This window comes from Neopsephotus bourkii, unplaced genomic scaffold (assembly GCF_033783945.1).
Source record: "Neopsephotus bourkii isolate Nb327-2 ecotype Australia unplaced genomic scaffold, CSIRO-AGI_Nbou_v1 NB_1181, whole genome shotgun sequence".
NCBI lineage: Eukaryota > Metazoa > Chordata > Aves > Psittaciformes > Psittacidae > Neopsephotus > Neopsephotus bourkii.
In genome coordinates, this window is record NW_026901666.1 from 1,139,694 (window position 1) to 1,162,648 (window position 22,955).

Sequence of the window (22,955 nt, forward strand, 5' to 3'; positions counted from 1 at the left end):
TATGCTTGCAGAAATTCTTACAATGAGATGAATAAATACATGAAAGCATTTGCCCGCATGATGGCACATAGCAGAGGTTCTGAATAATGATGGATGAACCTCAAAGGAGATCATAGGTTCCATTTAGCTGAGTGCTTGCGCATTAGGGTTAAGAGCCCTAACTACATAAACCACTTAAGCCTGCAGAAGTGGACTGCAAACTGATGTGAGAACTACCTCTCCACTGCTCCTGTCTGAGTTTAAAATCACAGGGAGTCAGCTTTGGGTGTCACAAGTCCAGATTTTAAGAACTACCTCCAAACACACAAAATTTGATTAGGAAGACTGGAAGAAGCTCAGGTCACTTGCTATTGTACTGTCATTTACAACTTAAGTTACGCAGAATTACAGTATTTCTAATGCATGCTGTATATATGGACACCTCTAGGGAGTGTGATTTCTTACCACTCTGTTTCTATCATTGTGGAGCAATGAGCCTATTATATTCATGCCATCACCATACAACACTGAGTATCTCATATTGCTACAGCTATGGCATAAGCAGATGGGACAAGTATAAAACTCATGGAAGACATCAGAACTTTTCACTGAATATAAAAAATCTTCTGATGTTGTTTTTGTGGAGCTCCCAGGTGAACTCAAACCAATGAACTGTAACTCTTCCAAAGGAAATTGTAACGAGTGTCATTCACCATTCTGAGGTAGCAAGTATTCTGCTTCCTTATTGGACACAGCCAGGAACTTGCTTATGATTACTCTGTTTCTCTAAACTAATACCCCAAGCATGCAGCATCTATGCTCATATCTCACTTTGTATGAAAGATATGACTTTACTCATATGAAAGGTATTACTACATCCTGATTTGTACGACTACATCTGCAGACTGCATCCAAGAATACTGGAATAATTCCAAAGCCTCCCCATGATTTCAGCAAGCTCTGGATCTGGCTATATATGGGCTGCATCCTTATTACCCAAGCATGTATAAGAGTAGGTAGACTTCTAAGACCTTGTGTAGACAGCTGTGATGATAGAAGATGAATCACATACACTGTCATTTAAGTAATTACTCAAATTTTCTTTTCCTCATTCTCAAGAAAAAAATAATCTAAAAGCACTAAAAGTACTACCATTAATTTATTTGTTTACCTGTGGAGAAGTAATTTCTGGTTTGTGTCTTTTTTAAAGTGGCAGTTTGCAAAGACATGAATACGAGGGGCTGGAATGCTTACTTCAGCCTAAAGCTAGAGCTACACAAAGACATTCCTAGTATTTAACTTTTTTTTTTTGTTGTTAAGTTGTTGTTTTGAAACTTTCATTTTTATGTGAAGCTTCATGACATTTTGAGTCAAAGCAATAAATGCAGCACATTTTCTGGGTCATAACACTCCCATCGCCTTCAAGAAATCATGCCAAATAGCTATGTCTGTATTCACTCAAAATAATACTTCCTCTAAAAATGCATGACATCTTATATGATTTACATCATGTTATGTTGCGGATTAGGTTAATGACTTCTCGTGCTTCTGTGAACCATTCAAAGTACCAGAATATTACTGTATATAAAATATAAATATATTGCTGCAGTGGTGGGTTATTTAACACACGTATTTCCACATGGATCTAAAATGAGGGGTGGTACCAACATGTAATGAGCTCCTTCTTCCTGTGTAAAAACAAATGTATTACACTGCTTTTCAGAGCTAACTGGTCTATTTATAGATGAGAATTAAATATTTTTCTAGCTTTGTTCTGGGTGTTTTATTTGGAATGTGTCTGTGCTTTAAATACTGAAGGGCTCCACTTCAATGGCAACTGAAAGGGTAACAGTTAAGATAATTTTTTGGTCATCTGTTGCACCCCTCTTTGGATAAAATCCAGGACAGGGATAATATCTTTTTAACTAAAAGACTAGTAAACCGCCAGATCACAGTAGTGTCAAAGGCGTCATCAGGATAGCTACACTTGAACAAATAGTGATTATTTCATTTCCTATATGAAACCATCTAGACAACACTTATTAGTGACTTAATCCCTATCCCTATTTTACCTTCAGAATGGGATAGGGATTGTTAGGAAAGAAAAAGAAAACAAGCACAAACATAATTACTTTTTTTAAACGTGCTGTGTGCCCATATCTGCTCATATCAGAAATCCCAGTTTTCTGATCACTCTCACCTTGAAAAGTATGTAACAGACACAGAAATGGAACAAAGAAGGGCAAATGAGGATAATCAGAGCTTTGACTCATTTTGCAAAAAAAGAAAAGGAATAGGTCAGCATTGATAAAGTTTGAGTATGACAAAGTTGTACTGAAGTATGTATGGTGCAGCGAGTTATCAAAAACAAAACAAAACCCCCAAACAAATCAATACCCCAACTCAACAGTGTCTAATAAATCAAGAAGTTGAAAACACTTAGACAAACAGGTACCAAACTGCACAGTTACAAAATTTAATACTTCAGACACATTGCATAACTGAGCTGTGGAACTCACTAGGAAGATGTGGAGCCCAAAACATAAGTTTTAAATAGGATTAAATTAATTACTGGACTATTTACCCAATAAATGTCAACAGTTAAGCAAACACAATGTGATGACACAGTGACATTCATGTCACCCCTGCTTCAAGAGGTCTCTAATTCACAGACAGTATTGGCAAGAATATGCCAAAGGGGACTTTGTCTCTCCCTGACCTGTTCTTATACTTTTCCATAACAATTTTCTATTGTCTGCTGTTGGAGACAGGCTATTGATCAACTGCTAGGTTGATCTTTAAATAAATAATTAAAATATATTTAAAAAAATAAATTTTATAAAAATAATTTTCTTAAGTCTATTCTACCACTTGAAAAAAAAAATTGACAGAATACTGCGGAGAAAAACAAAAAAACACAGAACCATTTCTAAGCTAAAACCACTCTTTAACATTCAATGTATCTCCCTTCGATGGAGCTTCTGTGAAACAGTATATGCACTATAACAAATTTTTATCCATCTACTAGGTGTAGGATACTACTTAATATTTGGAAATTAACAAAGACTGGTTTAATGCTTTTCTGAGTCCTTTTGTCACAACTGATTGTTATTCACCACAGGGATAATCCATGGAATGGAGATGATCCAGTCCCTGATCACACCAAATGACAATTGGGTGATTTCTCCAAGATATTCTTGAGAAAAACAAAACTTGCTGGGATCAGTCCAGAGGTAACTCAGTGAAATTTAATGGCCTGTAATATACAGGAGGTCAGACTAGATGATCTAATCATTCCCTTTGGCTTTAAACTTTATGAATCATGCTTGAGGTGGAACTAGTAATGGGAGTTATCTAATGGGAGTGGACATTGAAGTAAGATCCCTGGTGCTTAGGGGAGCAGGGAAAGCTCACAACATTTGGCCTGAAGAAGAAGCCAATTAAGAAGGCCTCTCATAAGAGGGAGAAACTGCCAAAAAGGATTAAAGAGAGAGGTGTAGGCCTTGGTGATTTGGCATGAAAAACTGAGGCCTGAGTTAGCCTAAGTGAAGAGAGAAACTAACATGGCCAAAATCATGCTTGACCTCCGGTTTTTCAGGCAAGAGCATTTTTTCCTATTCTGTGCATGCATTTACCCCCTTCACCCCTACCTGAATGAACCACCCCTCTGTGGCATGATTTGGGATTTGTGACGTGGAAGTTGTAGTTTCTGTTTGCCCTTTGTTTCTGTGCCTGTCGCCCCAACTCCTGCTCTGGCTTTGGAAAAGGTTACTGCACATAAAGCTATTGCTTTTGTAGTACTGTGGTCTCCACACACTCACGCAGCCCGTGTTCCTGTAGAAGACAGGTTCAAAGCACTGTTTGGGTTTGTTATTTTCCTAGCCCAACAGTGATAGTCTGTCAATTAATCTGGAGGTCTTCCAGACACATGAGGAAAAAGAACATTTGTATTAAAAAAAGAGGAAAAAAAAGAAAAAAGGGCATTACAGCATCAGCTTCTTAATACAACCACCAATGACACAGCGAAAACTGCTGTTTGGGGCGTGAGAGGGGAAAAACATGTAGCTATAAAGCTATGTAGCTCATAGGTAGCCTTGTGTTTGCTGAGAGTTAACATACTAACAACAGGTTAATTTGCTGCCCTGCATTTTTAAGTTTTACCTCTAAGAACCGTGCATTATTTATAGAAATAGCCTGATTTACATGTGGTTCCTTTACAACAGGCAGACCGCATATACAGCCATTGACAAGGCACTGATACAACTTATCTCCTGTAACTATCTGTTTGAATAGGAGAATGAATATCAATCTGATCAAATATACAAGTCACCTTCCATGAAAATCAATCCTCTGCAGAAGACATATTTTGAAGATTTAAGTGGGGTCTAAGTACTGCCTAGTCCTTGTGCATGCACAAAAGTGAATACTACCCTCAGGGAAAAAAAAAGCTATGGAAAAATTCATAAACTACTTTCAATAACAAAGACATTTGAAAATGTCATGATCTTCTTCACATATTTCATAAACAGAAAATGTAATATAAATTCAAGGAAAACATTCATAATTACAAGTTATATGCTCAGCCCTACTGATCAGAAGCAGCCTAAAATGTACTGGCAGATGTCTAGGCAAAATAAACACAGTTGCATTCAAACCACTTTTTTAAAATTCTAGGGTGAGATTTACAGGCTATTTGGATCTTGTGACTTTTCACTGTTTGTTTACTAGTTAAAAAATTTCAAAAGAGAAAAAAATTGTTTGCCTTTGAATGTGAGCCTTAACATCTTTCTTTTCAGTCTGCATGCTTCTTCAGATCAAAATATAATGTTTGAGACATTTTCCTTCTGCTGAACATACCACTGTCTGAATAACTTTGCACACAGTTTATAGTTTTTGTATGTAAAGTGTGCTTCATACCAGAGATAAAATGTTCTACTTCTTTTATTGATAGAGTGGCAGTGAAACATTTTGCTTTTCTTAAAAATAAATAAATAAATAAATAAATCTACAAAGCTCTGACCTATAGAACCAATTGTTGACTGCCTATAATGTAGGAGATTGTTCGACTATGAAGATATGGTTCATGAATTAGTAGGGTGTGACTAAATATAAATGTTTTCATTTAACAGAGCATTATACTATTCCTTTTTTTAACGTACTAACCAGAAAAGTTCATATACAGCTCAGCTTCTGATATTCAGACATCTACATCATTGCAGAAGTAAGATATCACATATTAAACTACAAAGAAAGAATATCAGTATCACCAAAATTACCACATTTGCTAAATCATCATTGTTGTGTAAGGAATGCTACAAAGGAATACTTTTCCATCTCTTCACTTTGATGGAAGCTTTTTAAAACTGTTGGTTTTGAATTGTGAAATTTCTGATTTCACACTTTTTTTTTTTTTCCTTTGAACTTGGATTATTTTCAAGATAATTCTTGGAAAGTCAGCATACTAAATGTACTTCACACTCAATCTTATATTCATAAAGTAATCCTCTGAAATAGGAATTTTTCTTTATTTTAGAGTAGGCTGATTTTTTATGTTTTTGTTTTTTTTTCTTTAAAGTGCAGTTTTTAAGAAAAGGTTTGTCATAATCAAATCGGAAACACTGTCCAGAAAGTAGCAGGGTGGGACACCACATACCAATGACACATTGGGGCAATGATGAATATTATAACCTATAAAGTATCACATTTTGTTTGTTGCAAACAGAAACTTGCCAAAGACAGCTTGTTCTAGCTAGAGCTGTGAAAAAAAAAAAATTGCTAATCTTTGTTTCCAAAGATCTGCATGCAGACACGGCAATTTTCAGGAATATTTTCAAATCAAAACCACGGTAAAATAAAAAAATATCTATTTTTTTTGTTATAACAATAGGTAAAACATTCTCCAAACAGGTCAGAAATTCAGGGAGGTGAAAGAAATACATTTGCTCATCACAACATTAATTTTCAGATTGAAAACAGATTTCTTGGATCACTGCTTTTTTGTTATCCCTTCTGAAGAAATACTTCCTGTTTTCAGTTAGAATAAAAATAATAGTGAGGCGAATTGTATTCCAAATGTTTAACTTTTCATGAAACAGGTGAAAAGTTATTGCATGCTGGTGAGATTTTTTAAATAGAATCTTTATTCCTAGCTTAAGGGGGGCAGAGAGAGAGAGGAATAGAGGAGAGATGAATGGCAGTGACATCTGAAAATATACAACTCCTTTATATTAAGAGAGTTTGGTTATATAAACCTTCTGTCTTGTTGCTTTGAGACCCTTTAATAATGTTTGATACAACTAAAGTTTATTGTTTTTATTCATGAAAGCAAAGAAAAAGAAATATAAGAATTTTAAATAATAGGACGATCATAAACCTGAGCTCAATGAGTGATGAAGGAATATTTTCCTCTGGGGAATTACAGTAGTTGGGCTTGGGTTTGTGTGAATGTAACCTCATGTTAAAAGGAGAAGAAAAAGAAAAAAAGGATTAATGCTTCAGCAGGTTGAAGGGGAAAATTATTTTCTACATTAGTCTTGCTATGAGCCATCCTGAGCATTAGGTACTACTGTAATAAGTCAAAGTACTACAACTGAAATAATGTTCTTACATGTGGTTTCAGGCTATTTTATGGCAAAATATAGTGGTCTTTTTAATTAGAAGATGTGTAACAGAAAACAAACTTCATGTTTCTAGAGTCAACAGCTGATTTACACTTTGCTTCCATGGAACAGGTTCAATTTTTTTTAACAGTAATTGGATAAATTATTATTTTTTTATTATTAAACAAGGTAGAAGGTTTGAAAGGCAAACAAATTATATATGCAACAGAAGAATGGACTATTTTTTTCTATTTTTTTCATATATAACTTTCAAAATGCCTCCAAATTAGGATACTGCATCATTAAGCATTTGACATTTGTCCAGTTAAAACTATTGACTCATACTTTCATTTCTTCCCCCTCAAATTACTACAGTGCCACAGCTGATCTAACTATATTTTCCATTTCTTATAAATAGCCACAAGAAAAGTATTAATTATCCTTGTACAATTTAATGCACCAACTGCCTTAACCTTTCAGGTTTTCTTAAACGCCAGCATAACAAGGCATATCCATGGCAGCAAATGTGATTTATGACAGGAATCTTTAATTTCTGTTTTTAAATATGTTACCCACCGATCTGCATACATTTAAATTTGCCTGCAACACTTTTCTCTGTCTTGAGGCTGTTGTTTAATATTCAAGGATGATTTTTGTCCACATACATTTTGGTCTATGTCACCTCAGATTAAATTATTACTGTTTGCAGCCTTTTTGGAGCAGGCCTCAGGCCCTTATTTACAAGAATCAATGAAACAGTAATGAAAATCCATTTTTCATACTATCAGCTCTGGCCTGCTTTTATTTAGTTAGCTGTGTCTAAGCAAGCAATTCATTTTGTGCAAATGTCACATTGATAAAAAAGGGCAAGCCATGAAAGGGTTAATCATGAAATAAGGCCTCCACTTTGCCACCCCCCCAACAGTAAAGCACATCTGTAATGGTAAAATTAAAAAAATATTTTCCTAATGTATGCAAAGTAATGTATATTGACACATAAGCAAGCCTTTTCATGATGAATATTGAAATATATATGCAAAGCACAGGAAATGTGTAACATGTTATAGATCTTTCAGTGTACATTTAGAGGAAATGAGCCATTTATATTCCACAATTTAGTGAATACCTACTGTTTATTGGTACAGAGCACATAGGAGTATATTTGTCTTAGTAATTTATTTAGGTAAATATATTTATTCTTCTAGGGGTTCTTGTGCTTTTTCTGGTTCTATAGTACTAGACATAAATATTTAACAATGCATTGTCTCAAATGTTATTCATGTAATTTATCAGGGGAAACAGTGGAGCTGTAATAACTTTTAAGCTTGCACCTTCACTTAAACCCGAGATTGATTTAAAATGTGGGAAACTGGGATGTTTCTCCATATCCAGTAAGAATGGGCACAGTTTCCCTGAAGGAACATGGAGTGAGTCACATGGAGAGAGGGCAACGACAGATGGCTCATTCCTCTCTTCTGGGTTGTCTTCTCTAATGTCCCCATAATAAAAACATGAGTGAATAAGGGTTTTTTCAAAATAATTACTCTTGTTACATATCACCTCATTTCCCTCTACAACCTCACTTGTTTTCATGCTTCTGAGATCCCTCTCATGCTCCCTTGGCTGGGAAGCCAGGTTTTGATTTCTTCCCTCCATCAACAAACCATCAACAACCATCCAAAGGTCTCCCAAACCTCTGCCTGTTTGTGAGACACTCTGGGAACATCAGGTGGGAGAAATGGTCACAGCAAAGGGTATTTTTTCCTCCATCAACTAACTTCTGAAGGCATCAGACAGCCAGTTTCCAGGCATTTCAGGACAAATTTTCCCTTACTTAATCACTGATGCCTGAACACAGACTTATGAGTTTGCCTGTTAGTGTCTATAACCATCCTCTGCCTCAGCATGTGATCCTGAACTCCTTGGTGAATATTTCACACCACTGAGAGAGCATTTTGCTACTGTCTTGAAGGTAATAAGGATATTAACTTATTATCTCATCTCCTGGCTCCGCTTTCTCTGTGTGTGTATCTCCCACCCTGGCAACTCAAGTAATTTCTTCTTCATCACCTATTCAGGCTGTCATTGCTATAGTCTTATTTGGTCTTTAAATTAAGGTATATTTGCTTTCAGTCTATGTACCAAGTACTTAAGCATTTGTCAATACCCCTTTTCTGAGATCTCTGCTGATGCAATGCATACAGGGTTTGGTTGGGTTCTATTTTATCCTCCTTCTAACTCTCTCCCACCAGTTGCAGATCAGTTAGTTGCAGAGCCCACCCATAGGCACTTTACAACACCACTGAAGAAATTACTTTCAGCTGAAAAATAGGAGAAGGTACATGCTATCCTGTTGCCAGTTTGGCACTGAACAAATTAGAGGCACAAGTGGGAGAAAACGTAATGCAAGAGATTTGCCAGGGAAAAAAAAAAGAAAAAAGAAAAAAGAAAGAACTCTTAAGAAATAATTATCCCTAGCATAATCTTGAAATTGCAATAGTTATCATGAGACAAGCAACCAGCCTGTGTTCCCAAAATCAGAGATTAAAATAAAACTCAAGATTCATTTAAAGGGAAAAAAGAGAGGAAAGACAGGCAGCAGCTTTCTGAAGAAAATGCTACAGGAACTGGGTCAGTTAAACTTTGGGCACAGACCTGATCTCCCCAGAGATTTCAAATGCTGAAGAAGTGTAGGGCATCTCTATATGGAAACACTTGAGGTAAACTGAACTTTGTCCCCAAATCCTTGTGCAACTCTAGGCAAAGAGTCTGAAATAAAACTTAGGTTAAGTGTGGTGGTTGGATCTTACCACTGGCACATAAAACAAGGACACTGTAGATTACTATAAAATTGGGCTTGAGCCAGGGAAAGTGGCACAAGACCACTGGTGGGGCTACAGAAATAAAAACTGTGTTTCATTTGGACCAGCACTATTCTGTAGGACCATATACAGCAGATGAAAAAGTATTTCTTTCATGGTATCTTATGATAATTAGTGTATGGTAGAATGGATATCCACACTGGTTTGTGCCGTTCAGGAAGGGGAAGAGATTTGAAGAAAAGCAGAAATGCCTTTTTTCAAAGGACAGGGGTTCATAGACCTATGGCAAATGTTATCATATTTTCTCACTAAGGTAACGTGGAAATCCGGAACAGGACCCAAAGCTATAAATTGAAGTGTAAACACTGCCTCCTGCAAACTGTGGAACATTTTCTGCAAAGTTGTGACTGTCAGAATCCTGACATCAGGACCTCAAGCCTACTCCATGACAAACAGCATTCATTCAAAACAGATTTCTGACCTGTCAGACAAAAACCTCCAAAAACCACATACTATTCTTTCGAACTTTTGTTTTTTTAAATTACATGTAGCTTTTAATTTCACATGCTAAACCTCACTTCTGGATCCTCATCCCTATCTTATTTCTGGAGGTGTATGCTAAAATAAGCAAATGATACCAGTCTTTTCACAAGAAAATATATGAAAATTGGGTGAAAGTCCTGATATTTCTATTACAGCACAGGCTATAAATTTGAACTTCGTATAAAAAATATAATATTTAAAAGTTTTTATAAGATCAATATTAGAGGTGCTTTTGCCTGTTTTCAGCAAGTCAGTATTATTTTTTTATATGCATGTACTTAGTACATTGATCAAATCACTTCCTATCCATTATTTCCATTTCCTACTGCTTTCTTTTTTGGTTAAATATCCATTTCATTTTTCATGTTGGGCAATGCACTTTAGCTAACACTGATAAATTAATTTTCATTCTTTAAATTTCAAAATTTCCAGCTGTGTAAATTTAATATCACAATTGTGAAGAATTCCTGCTCTTTGTATTTTCCTCTTCTGCATTTACATTTAACAAATTCTCAGCTATGATACTCAATACCTTTAGTTAATAATAGCCACCACTTCTTCAGATTATTACAAAGAATAAATGACAGCATTACAGAATGTGTGTTAAGCATTTATCACAGTACATGACAGAACATTACCCTCAGAGAACAAATATGGGTGATTATGTTTCTGCTATTTTGGTTATTTCCTGAGAAAGAGTCTTCTTGGCTCTACCAGAGCATATTTAGGCACTATCTAGTCAAAATTATTGACTGCCTGATGGGTCATGCAGTCCTGAAAGGCCTTGGATGCCGTTTGCATAGCGGCTGACCTATTTGGTCTAATTCAACTAAGTGTATCTCTAAAAGAACCCTTAGGGCTTACAGTGCCAATAGTCCTCTTTTGCTTGCTTTTCTTCCCAAACCACTCCTTCTTTAAAAGAAGCAAAATAAGATCAAAAGGGCACTTAGTTAATTTATATATAATTTTGTCACATAGCATAAAAAAGGACAAGAATTTTAGCAATATTGTCAGAACTGCATACACCCACTGGAAGATGCAATTCACATGCATCATGTGCCCATAATGCTATTTTAACCATTATATTTTCTTTCTTCAAACCCAAATCACATAATTCTAACACTGTTGATACAAAAAAGCAGATAAACGTCACTACTGATGGATGAAAGTTTTTGAAGCTTTAAAGAACAGGAGACCAACGTTCTTAAGGTTAGCCATTTGACAGTTACCTTTAGCTGGATAAAGCCTTCATATTTAAGTATTTCTAACAGTAGAAACAAAATAAAAAGAGAAGAAAAGTGAGTTTTCTCACCTTATCCTGAAATTTTGAGCTCTGAAAACAAGAGTCCTATCCCAAGCTGAATATAATTTCTTGAATGTACAATATGAGAACAGGTTTAGATTATTCAAAGCACTCCATTGTGTTTACATAATTTCAGAACAGAACATTCTTTAAAACTTCAAACATTCTAAATCTATTTCTTTTTAAAAAATACAATTTAACAGAAGATAACACACCAGTAAGTGGCTTCAATATTGAGTATTTCCAGTCTCTAACACACACACGCGCACACACACATGTATTTCCACCATTTGGATCCAAGAGAAACCTGGAGTAAAATGGCAGCGGTGATATTTTGTTTTTTTCCATTTTATTTTTGTTGAAGTTAGATTTTAATCACTACCTCTTATCTGTACATTCTTAAAGAAGAGGTGAGAATTAGAATTTATTCTGCTTCAGCATATGCTTTTATTTTATATCCTCCTCATATACTGAAAATGGTGGTGAGAGCTTCATTTGCATTAATATCTGCAGCAGGAATATTTTACTATATACATGAAAGTATGTACTGGGAAAATCCGCTGCCTGTCAAACCAGAGGAACAAAATTCTGGCTACTCCCAGCTGTGAGCTGGGAACCAAAAGAGGTCAAGCAACCTATTAAGATCAAACTAAATATTCCTGAGAATTGATTTTCAAATAGAAAAAGCATGTACACTGTTGAAAACAGAGAAGGAACTAAACCAAACATAATACAAATATGGAATGAAAAAAAAAAGCATGCCAATAGTGTAATTTGTAAGGTGTCACAGAAGAGACTCTTAATACTGAACTTCTTACAAACTTCTAAATATTAAGAAAAAGAAATAGATGGATGACCTGGCAGTCATGTGTAACTTCAACCTGCAGGGAAGCGGAATCTCACTGTACCTGTAGACAAGAAGTTCACCACCAACGTAAGTCCAGTGGAAAAGAAAACTAAAGGAGCTCTAAACTGTTCCTTTCTCATCTGTTCACCAGAGTGGAGATGTGCTGCTCTTAACATGACAAACAGGATTTCATTTAACCTTCAGCCCAGTATCTCCATCTTGCAATTGCCAACAAAGGTCTGATGTCCTAGTGTGATCACTTCTAGCTGTACAGCCCCAAAATTTGTGCCTTCTGCAACTATTTCTCTTCATCCTTTCTTCCTTAACATTTTTTCACGGCTTGGTGCTGGCATACTTAAAACCATCCCAAGGTCTACCAAAGTTTATTAAGTTTTCTACATTCCCCTGGCATACTCCATTTATTTCACCACCTTTGGACTAGAAGGAGTATTTTTACCCTGAGCTTATGCAGCACCTACCATAGGAGGGTCGTGGCGAGGGACTGAGGCTCTGGGTGCTAGTGTTCACCCTAGGGGCTACTGAATGCACCGCATTGGCAGCTGACTGCAAAGTAAATCTGTCCTCAGATAAGCAAATACGATGCCACAAGACTATGATAAAACTCAGCCTAAAGTCTATGCATAGTTATTACATTTCAAAAAGTATCCCCTTTTTCTTTGCCTTTTTTTTTTTCCCACCCTCTAAGGAATGTTTCATATGAGCAAAAAAAAGGGAAGGTTAAACAAAAGTCTCAGAAACCAAGGGATTTGAATCCACAGTCCCATTAACAACAGAGAAGTGGAAGTCCAGACCTTTCAGGCACTTAAATGTCCTTTTGATGCTCCCTAATTCTAGTGATCTGGTATTGCTCTATAAACTTGCTCAGAAGTTCAAAGTTTCTTCAAGTCCTCCTTCTTAAAAGGCCCTTCTAAGCAATGAAAGGAAACAGTATCACGTCCTTTATGTCACAGAAACAAAGTGTGGCATCAAATACTACCCATCACTTAAAAACCATTCATGATTATTCAAATGCAAATAAATAAAAATCCATAACTATTATGGAAAAGTGTCACTTGGAAGTTGAAAAAAAAAACCCCAACCATACAGTAAATTGTTGGGTGAATTATTTTGTGAATATTAACTGTTTCAGATAAAAACATTCACATTCCCCTTATATTAAAGCATGTCCCCAGAAATGGGCTGCATTTTTTCATGTCATTTCAGAGCAGGATGTGCAGACATGTTACCTGCCATGCTATTCTGCAAGTGCAGAGCAAGGAACTAGAACCCATTACTTGGAATATATGTGACTCAACTGAACCCAGATTCACACCTGTGCTTCTCTCTACCTGCCAGCTTGTATTGTGTTTTGTGTGGCAATATTTTGGTAGTGGGGGTCTACAGGGGTGGCTTCTATGAGAAGCTGCTACAAGCTTCCTCCATGTGCTGATTCCTCCCCTTAGGAGGAAGGAGCTGCAGAGACAATGTGTGATGAACTGACCACACCTCTCATTACCCACCCCTCTGTGCTGCTGAGGGAGAGGAGGTCAAGAAAATTGGGAAAGTGTTTTAGGATTTGGTTTTATTTCTCATTATCTTACACTAGCTTGATTGGTAACAAATTAATAACCCCAAATTGAGCCAGTTTTGCCTATGATGGTAACTGCTGAGTGATTTTTCCCTGTCCTTACCTCAACCCATGAGCCCTTTGCTATATTTTCTGTCTTGCGTTCAGCTGAGGAAGGCAGCGACAGCAACACTTTGATGGGCAAAAGGTGTCCAGCCAGGGTCAGCCCACCACAGAACTGTTGGTAAATACAGAATTTATGTAGCCAAGCAAACGGATATAATCATATGTGTGACCTCAAGATGGGGGTGAAGAAAAAAATTTATGAGCTTGCTGCATTTCTTAGAGGTTTGGGTTTTTGAGATACTACCACACATTTTCCCCACATAGGCTGGCCAAGATTACATTTTGATTTTGTTGTTCAGCAGATGACTGTGTACAGTACATAGACTAACTGTTCAACACAGGATATCGGCTGTTGTGCCACTGACCCCCACCATATCAACTGCCTTCCTTTTCTATCTGAATCAGTGGGAATGTTATTCTCATATCCTTTCTCTGATTGTGGAAACCTTAAGATACCTATGGTTTTCTATGAAGCAACGTTTGTGTTTTGTGATGCTTATATGCAGCTGCACATCTGGACAGTTACTTCTTTGCCCATTTTCACAAAGACCTTTAAGTTAGCGCAATTTAGAAAGGCAAATGATAACAAACATTTTTCCATGAGTTACTTCTTCTTATGAAAAAGAAAGAGCAAATGCACCCAGACTGATGCTTAGGATGCCACATCTGCATCGTTGTTTTGCCAAAAGCATTAAGGGACAACTACCAGTACATAAATCAGTGAAAACTGGGTGATATGACTACGCTTTGTTTTGCATACTCCCTTGCCTGTTGAGCAACAAGCCATGTGGATGCCACACGTGATAGATTCAAAGATTTCTTGGCAATTGTTGAAGGCTGGGCTGCAAAATAATTCTTCACAGCAACCAATCAAGTCGGTGGTCCGCGAAACCAGCTTTCTAGGAGTGTCTTTTCATTACGTCAGCATAGTTCCTTTTTTAAACCTATTACCAAATGCTCGCTGCAAGGTGAGCCTTAAAAGGAGAATTAACAGAGCCTGCACAAGCTCTTTTTATTATCTGCTCAGATGCCCAGTTTTACTTCCTCATTTTGAAAAGTTTGAAGGCTCCTCAGTCTAACAAGCATTAAAATCTCAGGAGTATTTCTGTCTGCGTGCGCTTAGAGAGTTCACTTCTCCTTTAATCCTGGTGCCTCATTAGTCACTTCTATAAAGCAGAGGCCAAAGGATTGAGTTTTATGCACATAGCATGGGCTCTGAGAGCACTGACTCTAGAGCACATGGCCAAAACCAGTGTGAGGTGCTGTCACTGGAGACACCAAGTCCTACACACAGAAGTCTGGTTACATACAACTTTAAATACTTGTGACCTCTTTAAAGACATACACCTAACGAATGATATCAGGAGTGTGAACTGGGGTGGGTTACCTCAGTACATTAGTGCAGCTCCCATTAGTTTTAATGGGAGTTAACATTAAAATTGTCCTTTTTTCAGCAGGAGCATGCAAGCACCTTTAAATATCCAGTATGCTCAGAATAAGTTTTTAACTTGATTTGTTAATTTAAAATACATCTAATCATATATTTATCCTAATATCAGATCCTCGGGCAAGAGCTTGTTGTATGAAATGGATACACATATCTTGTGCTTAAGAAAAAAAAAAAAAAGAGGACTTCATCCTTGCTTTTATAGGCCCACTAGATTCAAAGGAATAGCCCCTGGAAATAGTAACTGCTGTGATACCCTTATGGCTCCATTTACAGACTTTCTTATAGGTTCATAAATGGAGAGACTAGGAGGAGGAGGGAAAGGAATAAAATTTAATAACTGAATAAAAATGTAAATAAAGATTTGCCTAAAATTACTTGTCCAAGAAATAATTCTCCCTCCCCCTTAAGCTAATACTTTGATAAGCTCTGAACAGTGATCCTGATTTGGAGCGTGACCTTTGAAAATGCTCTCCAGCTTGATTAAAGATGTATTAAATTTGTTTAAATAAACCTCGTTGTAATGGCACATCATTTGTAAGAAGCTATTAGGGGGCTGGAAACTGTGCTGCTGTATTTGCATGAAAATGTGCCCTGCTCGAATTGAGGATCTCTCCTGAATTAACAGCAAAGGAAAAGCGACACTTTCATAATTTTTTTTGACAAAAGAGGAAAAAAAACCCACAGAACTTACTAAACTTTATGCTAAGCCCTATGAGAAAGGAGGTAACTGCATGTCAAAACAGGGCTATGTACAAAATACACTCTCCCAAATCGCTCTCCCCTCTTTTTTGTCAAGGTTTGCTTGACTTAAATTTATTTCTTTTTGCCTGCTTTTCTTCTCCCCCTTCTCCCCTCCCCCAATAAATAAATAAATAAATTTAAAAAAAAAGACACAAAACTGTTTTCCAATGTGTTTTTTCAGCTGATTGAGGGAAAGATGATCCTATGTTAATGGCAGAAAGCAACAAAAATACAAAAAAAAAAAAAAAAAAAAGACTGGTTTACACTGCTTATATTAAAAAAAAAACCAACTTTCTCCTTTCAGTGGGGTTTCAGGCACTCAGATTTTGCAGCAGTTCAGGAAAGGGAAACATAATGCTAGATATCATGGAATTTGTGTGATTAGACAGAAAGGTGGATGAATAGATGGATAGATCCCATTCCTGTTTGAAGCATATAGATTGCCAAATGTACTTTAATTTCTTCCAATAGCTCCCAACTGAGTAACTGCTACACTAATGAAAAAGTCTCCCTCCCTTAAATCAAATTTTAAATTAAAACCTTCCCCATTTCCCAGCTAAAGCCAGGACTCTGGGATACGCATGTGTACTCAGGGGCCAAGAATATTTCTTTGTGCTCCTGGTTCCTCACCACCTATTTCACATCAGCCCTCTACAGCCACCCTGGTTCTCTCATCCTTTGTTGTACTTTCAAAAACAGTGGCACAAGGCAGAAGATTCACCTGCATACAGCACTTCATGCTGCCAGTGCCATGAGTGCTCTGTCCGCTTTCCAACCTCCATCCCAAAATGCAAGCTTACATTGCAGAGCATGAGGACTTCTAAAATGATACATTTTGGACATTCATTTTCCCACTTCTTCTGCTGTTTAATCTTACAGATCTTATTCTTAAACTCTCCTCCAAAACCACAAGGGAAAAAAACATGCAAAGTGATGAGGGTCTCAGTAAATCACAAGAATCAGCAGCACTGCGTGATGCAAGAGGCCACTGGTATGGGCAGTTTGCAGAGCAGGGAACATCTGCCTTTCAAATGTAGAACAACATTTGGAGAACGAGATTTTGAGCAATTACATATTTGTTTGCAGCCATTCCTTCCTTTCTTTCCCCAAGCCACTGGTAAAAATCTAAAAACAATGAAAACTTGAGCTTTGTAAAATCTACCAGCAGATTATTCGTTGTTACCAAATATCAAGCACATGCACCCACATCTGCCAATAACTTTGCCTAGTCACAGTCAGTGTGTGCAAGGTGAGCAGGGACACCATTAACCTAGATTCTGTTCTACAGGAACTCATCCAATTGGCACAAATCCTTTAGCGTTTGAGTAAAAGGTTCACCAAATTAATATTGAATGAGACTTAAAGAAAGATGAAATATTAAGTGGACAACTTGCCAACCCAGGCTATAGGAATAGTCAAATGGCCTATTTATTCTGCTAATGAAAGACACCAATACTTTTAAGAAAGACACAGAAACTCCCCTTTACTGGATGGTATAAAAAGAATACATCCAGAATTATCCCACTTTCTGGATACTTTAGGCTCTGAAAAGATTATCTGGCAGCCGAATTTCCCAAGCCAGTTCTAGGCTGTGGGATTATTTTTCCTTATGATTATTTTTCTAAAACAAAGAAGAATCACCTGTATTATGCCTAGGTCGACTTCTGCCACATTCTTGTATATTTGTATGTATACTTACTGCATTTGTATATATACTTACTGCATTTGCATATATACTTACTTGTATATATACTTACTGCACTATACTGTCACAACCTTATAAATCTATCTGCATATGGGAGTTGTGCTCATTACCCTCCTCCAAACTCTTCAAACTTCTGTTACACACAACTTTGGTAGTCATAGATAGATGCATAAATACTCTGAAGGACACAAATGCTATGCAAGTAGCAAAGGCCAACTCTTCACTTATTTTGCATGGTATATCCCCACACAACATTTTTCTACTTTTCCATTCCACATTTCCTTATATGATGCAGAAAGCTGAAACAATGAGCAAGAGTAAGTCACACTCTTCACTGAAACCATGCCATGGTGTAATCCGAAACATGAGACAGAACAGCAAACCAGGAAGCTTGCTTTCCAGATTATTCACAATCTTTTTAAATAATTGAACATCAGTGCACTGCAAAATGCATGGGTGTCTCAGGAGGCAAGATTCAAATCCTGCCCTTGCCTGATGGACACCCAGAGGTACAGGGCACAGTCAGATTCCCACTTCTCCCATGAATTTTCTGATCATCAATGCACAATGACCCAGCTTGACCAGACCCTTTGTGATTTTTCTTCTAGATCTGCATGGTCACAACAGTCTCTGGGAAAGGGAAAGCAGGTGGAAAACACCCTCAGGAAGGAGGGAGAAAGATTTCCCCACATCTCCACAGTCTTGGCGAGGGCTCTAGACAAGATGATCTCATGCAAAGGGTGAGGAATAGAGCCACCACCTGGCAGCTGCCTGCACAAGAACTGCTACCTCTTCCCATGTTCATGCGGACCTCTTCTCAGTGGCTGCAGTTGTGGAACCCAGCTGACACCCAAGTCCCAGCCACTGCAACACGGGCCAGCACACAGTAAATTAGCAGGGACAGGGACATTAAGTGTTAAATAAAAAAAAAAAAGAAAAAAGAAAAAAAAAAAGAAAATGTAGGAGTCTACAGAGCAGACCCTTCAGGCAACACAGTTTTTAATCTACACCTCTAGAGACAACTAAAACCCCTTAGACAGACAGGTCATCTTTTATTTTGTGGACTGGCCATCCCGTCTCAATAGGAGTATAGTACTGCTGCCAGAGAAACCCAGCTTTCTTAAAATGTGTTATCCTCCCATGCTAAAGAACCACATTTTCTTCTTCCGACATGTTATCTCATCCCTTTTTGATTTTAATTTACCGTTATAAATTGAGATACTAGAGTAGGTGGAAACAACCCAGCTCTGGTCTAATTGGATCATCGTGCACGTTACGATAATTTTCGTTCTGGATTTCGATTAGGTCAGTATGGAGATGGCCTTGGTCAGAGCCTGTAATGATCTGCTTATTAACTCTGCTGCAGGGTCCTTGACTGTACTCATGTTATTAGAGATTGCAGCTGCCCTCGGTTCTGTGAACCATGTAGTTTTATTGGACTGTCTAATGTCTTGTGCTGGACTAAGTGTTTGGTTTCTGTCCTATCTGGCACCAGGATTTCATTTGTTCCTTTAACATACCTCCAGCCACAGTGAAATTCTGCATGTTATTCTGCTGGGTTTTATTTCAGTTCCATCAGTATTAATTAAATACTGCATTTCCTACCATATCACCATTAGAAAGGATGTTTTCTTCACTGAACAGGTAATTATTTATGATTTTTCTATCAAATTCTGGTATGGCAATCTTGTAGTTTTTCAAATTTAAACTCAAAAACTTATTGGGACTTGACCAAGTCCAAAAAAGAATGGATCGGTACTGACTGGCACAATATAGAAATGTAGTTGTGAGTTGTGACAATGAGCAACACTCCTTATTTTGTGCTGCAACAACAGGTATCTTGCTATGGAATGTTTTTGAAAATTTGGGGTAACTTTTGACACCAGACTTTCCACCTGAGCACATAACTGGGACTGTCAGTATTTTGTCATCTGAACAGTGGTTCCAGAAAAAGATATTTTCTTGCTTAACTGACACAGATTCTTTTTAATGTTTTTATTACAATCAGATTTGATTACTGCAACACAATTTTCTGCTCATGTTCCTCTTGTTAGTGTTAGTTCCTTTTGGCGGTTAAGCTAAACTTCTGCCAGTTCTAAAACTGCTGACGAAAAGAACTCTATTTTCTATTATGTGCGTTATTCTTTGCACTGTTTCCCTGTCTGTTGATACGAAGACCTTAAGTGGCTTTATTTCTAAGAATGAAACTCTCTTCTGGGTATGCAGGCAAGATCTTCTGATGTGGGTGGGAATGTCCCAGAATCGCTGGGTAACAAATGGAGAAGGGCATGAGAAAGAGATGGAGGGGTGCTTCATCAGTGGGAAAACAAGCCTTGAGGAAGGGTGAAAGATTTCTGTATGTGTGGAAGGAGCAGAACGTAGCTTCAAGATGTTGTCCAGGTGAATTAGGTTACAATTTCCCCAAGAAAAACATTTTTGTTAGATATTTGCTTTTTCCTAATGAAAGTTCTACAAAGAAAGCAGCTAAGGAAGCTAAGGTGTGCAATTGCCACAAGGTCTGTGTGTCAGAATTTCAATTGGAGATGCCTGGCCTTCTGACACATCCCCAGTTTTCTTACTATTTCTATCCCCATCAGTCTCTCATTTTCATTCTGGGAGATATTAATTCTCTTAATGTTTTCAATAAAGGCATCAAAGGCATTTTGATCAGACAATTGAAGTGATCAGTACTGACCTAACTCAACTCCAGCTTCTGTCTGTGGTTGAATTCACAGCAAATTTATGTGGAATTAAATTAGATATATATGAATGAACATATATGAAAAATACCTCCCCCAGGTGTTCCAAGTAAAGCTTTCATTTTCACAGAGAACCACATTTTAAATTAAACTTAGGCTATGGAAGTGTACTACATAGCATTCTGGACATCAGACTGCACAAGTCAGAGGCTCTCTGACCTGTTTAACTGTAACAAGCTTTAGCTCACTTTGCAATTTAAATGCTAATATTTGTTCTGTTTATTTGCACGAATCACTGAGCTTCACTACAAATTTTGGTTACCTCAATTCTGACTTTTTGAGATGGACATCCAACCGCTCAGGCAGCATCTTTTTAGCGCACTGGGCCTCCATTATTTGTAATGGTAGGGGATATTTTTTTTTTTTTGTTTGTTTCTTCTTGTTTGGATTCTGTTTCCTTGTCTGTTTTGGGGTTTGTTGGGTTGGTTTGTGGTGTTTTTTCGAGAAACACCACATTACTAACTGTCTTTCTTAGTGGGTTCCCATAATAATGATAGCAGGTATCCATCACTGAATATAAAAATTAGAGATTAAATAGCAATATTCAAATTGGTACTGACAGGCCTGAAGTAAACAAAACTGGGCACATTTTATTAGAATCTTCAGATAAATTACCATCTCTGTCCTACCTCTTAGCCTATTGTTGTTATAATGAACTCTGGCTTTCTCCCACCCCTGCACCTTCCTTGCCCTAGCAATCCTGATGTCAGGACGACCTTTCTCTCAGCCTCTGTATACATTTAAGGGAGCAGGATCCCTTGCTAAAGATGTGTGTCCAGTTGCTTTGGAACTATGGTTTGCCTGAAGTCATATTTCTTCATGCATTCAGAGGCAACAATTCTTCAGTTAGGAAACCTGACATACTGAATACAACTGCCCAAATAATAGCTAAGGAGCAAATCTAAAGCATCCAAAGTACAGATGCTCTACTTAATTTCTTGTCCAGCTTATATGGCATTTAATTAAATAATACTTCATTGCACACCATTCAAAAATTACTAGGAAGACATTATTGTAATAAATAATCTCCTTCTAGAATGGAGGATAAAATCTAGTTCCTGACCAACATAAAAACCTTTGGTGTATGCCTCTGGCACTGGCATTCACTGCCTGGGTTACATACTTAACATATATCTAATATCTCAAGGATCCCTAAAGCACCCATCACAGTGGTATCGAAGGCTCCATAATTTGGAAAATAAACATTGCATGTAATAAAACTATGCAAATCATAACAAATTTACAGTGAATCCGTATTCCAAAGCTACTAAAAATTTACCTACTTTGCACCTCACTTCTTTTTTGATTGCAGTTGACTGAGGTTTCATGACTTCATTTTCTCCTTAAGTTTCTGCTTCATCACACCATGTATGGAAGAGGGAAAGAACCTGAACAAAGTCTTTTTTAAAAGAATTTTTAGGTAATTGGAGAGGAGCATGAATAGAAAATTAAGCAAAGGCACAAGAAGCAATTTATCCAAAAGCATAAGAAACTCCTTTTTTGAGCATGAATCAGGTGTTTCAATCCCAAGTCACTGATTTCCATAAAGCAGCATGTTTAAAACAATCCAAATAATTATGCTGTCCTAAATGTGCATGCTTTTAAAGGCAAAAGTGCCAAGGGTCATAGCTCACTAATTACCTGTAAACTCTTATCAAAAGGTATTAGCAAAGTGCTCCTGCACAAGGAAAAAGAGTGAGCAACAATATGAATCATCAGGATACCAACAATAATTCCTTGATCAATTTTTCTAACACCTGCAAAATTCTCCAATTGCTTATCTTATTCTCATGCTCAGTTGTCTAAAAAAAAGTTTAGATGTAAGCTTTACTGATTGCACGGATAGTTATCACAAATTTCTGTAGGATAATCACAGAATAAACGCTGTGTAAATGGACTGTAATTGTGAATTATCGGTAATAATGTAATGCTGGTATTGGTTAATTATGAGCTATGTTTGATCCATATGTAACACTCTAGTTGCTTCAGTTTGATTCCATAATAGCCCAGACTGATTTCAGATGTAAAAGATTCCTATTCCAGCAACAATAAATCGTAGTAAGGGATGACTTTATTCTTTTAAAGCTTACAACAGTCCAAGTATTTCAACATTACACAAAGTTCAAAATTGAGGGACAGGTCTATCTGGGGAGCATGGGGGCTGCTATATTACAGATACCCTTCCTTTGGTTAATGCAATGATTGCTTCATAGAAAAGCACTTCCGTAGCTTTTTGTGTGTCTATTTTACTTAAGGAAGCCACAAAACAGCTCCTAGCTGTCCCAGAAAAAGCAGCAGGGGTTCCCACTTGCAGACCCATCCAAGTGAGCATAACAGGACATTGGGGCGGGGGGGGGGGGGGGGGGATGGGGAGGGGGAGACAAAGCCTAAGCAGTCACTGAGATTCAAATGCTCAGATAAACTAAAATTTAAGAAGCAAAATCCTGGTTCAGCTGAAGGCAAAGGGAAAAAAACAACTAGGGAAAATAGATCTACAGCTTCCTTAGTCCAACA

General features: G+C 37.3%; 1 long non-coding RNA gene across 1 annotated transcript in view; it reads right to left on the bottom strand.

Moving 5' to 3' along the window:
- LOC133217893 (uncharacterized) overlaps positions 1–22,955 on the bottom strand; it is a 165,128-nt gene that overhangs the window by 89,565 nt on the left and 52,608 nt on the right. The window contains exon 2 of the long non-coding RNA XR_009726998.1: positions 5,143–5,220. This is a non-coding gene — a long non-coding RNA (uncharacterized LOC133217893). The remainder of the gene's footprint in view (positions 1–5,142; positions 5,221–22,955) is intronic.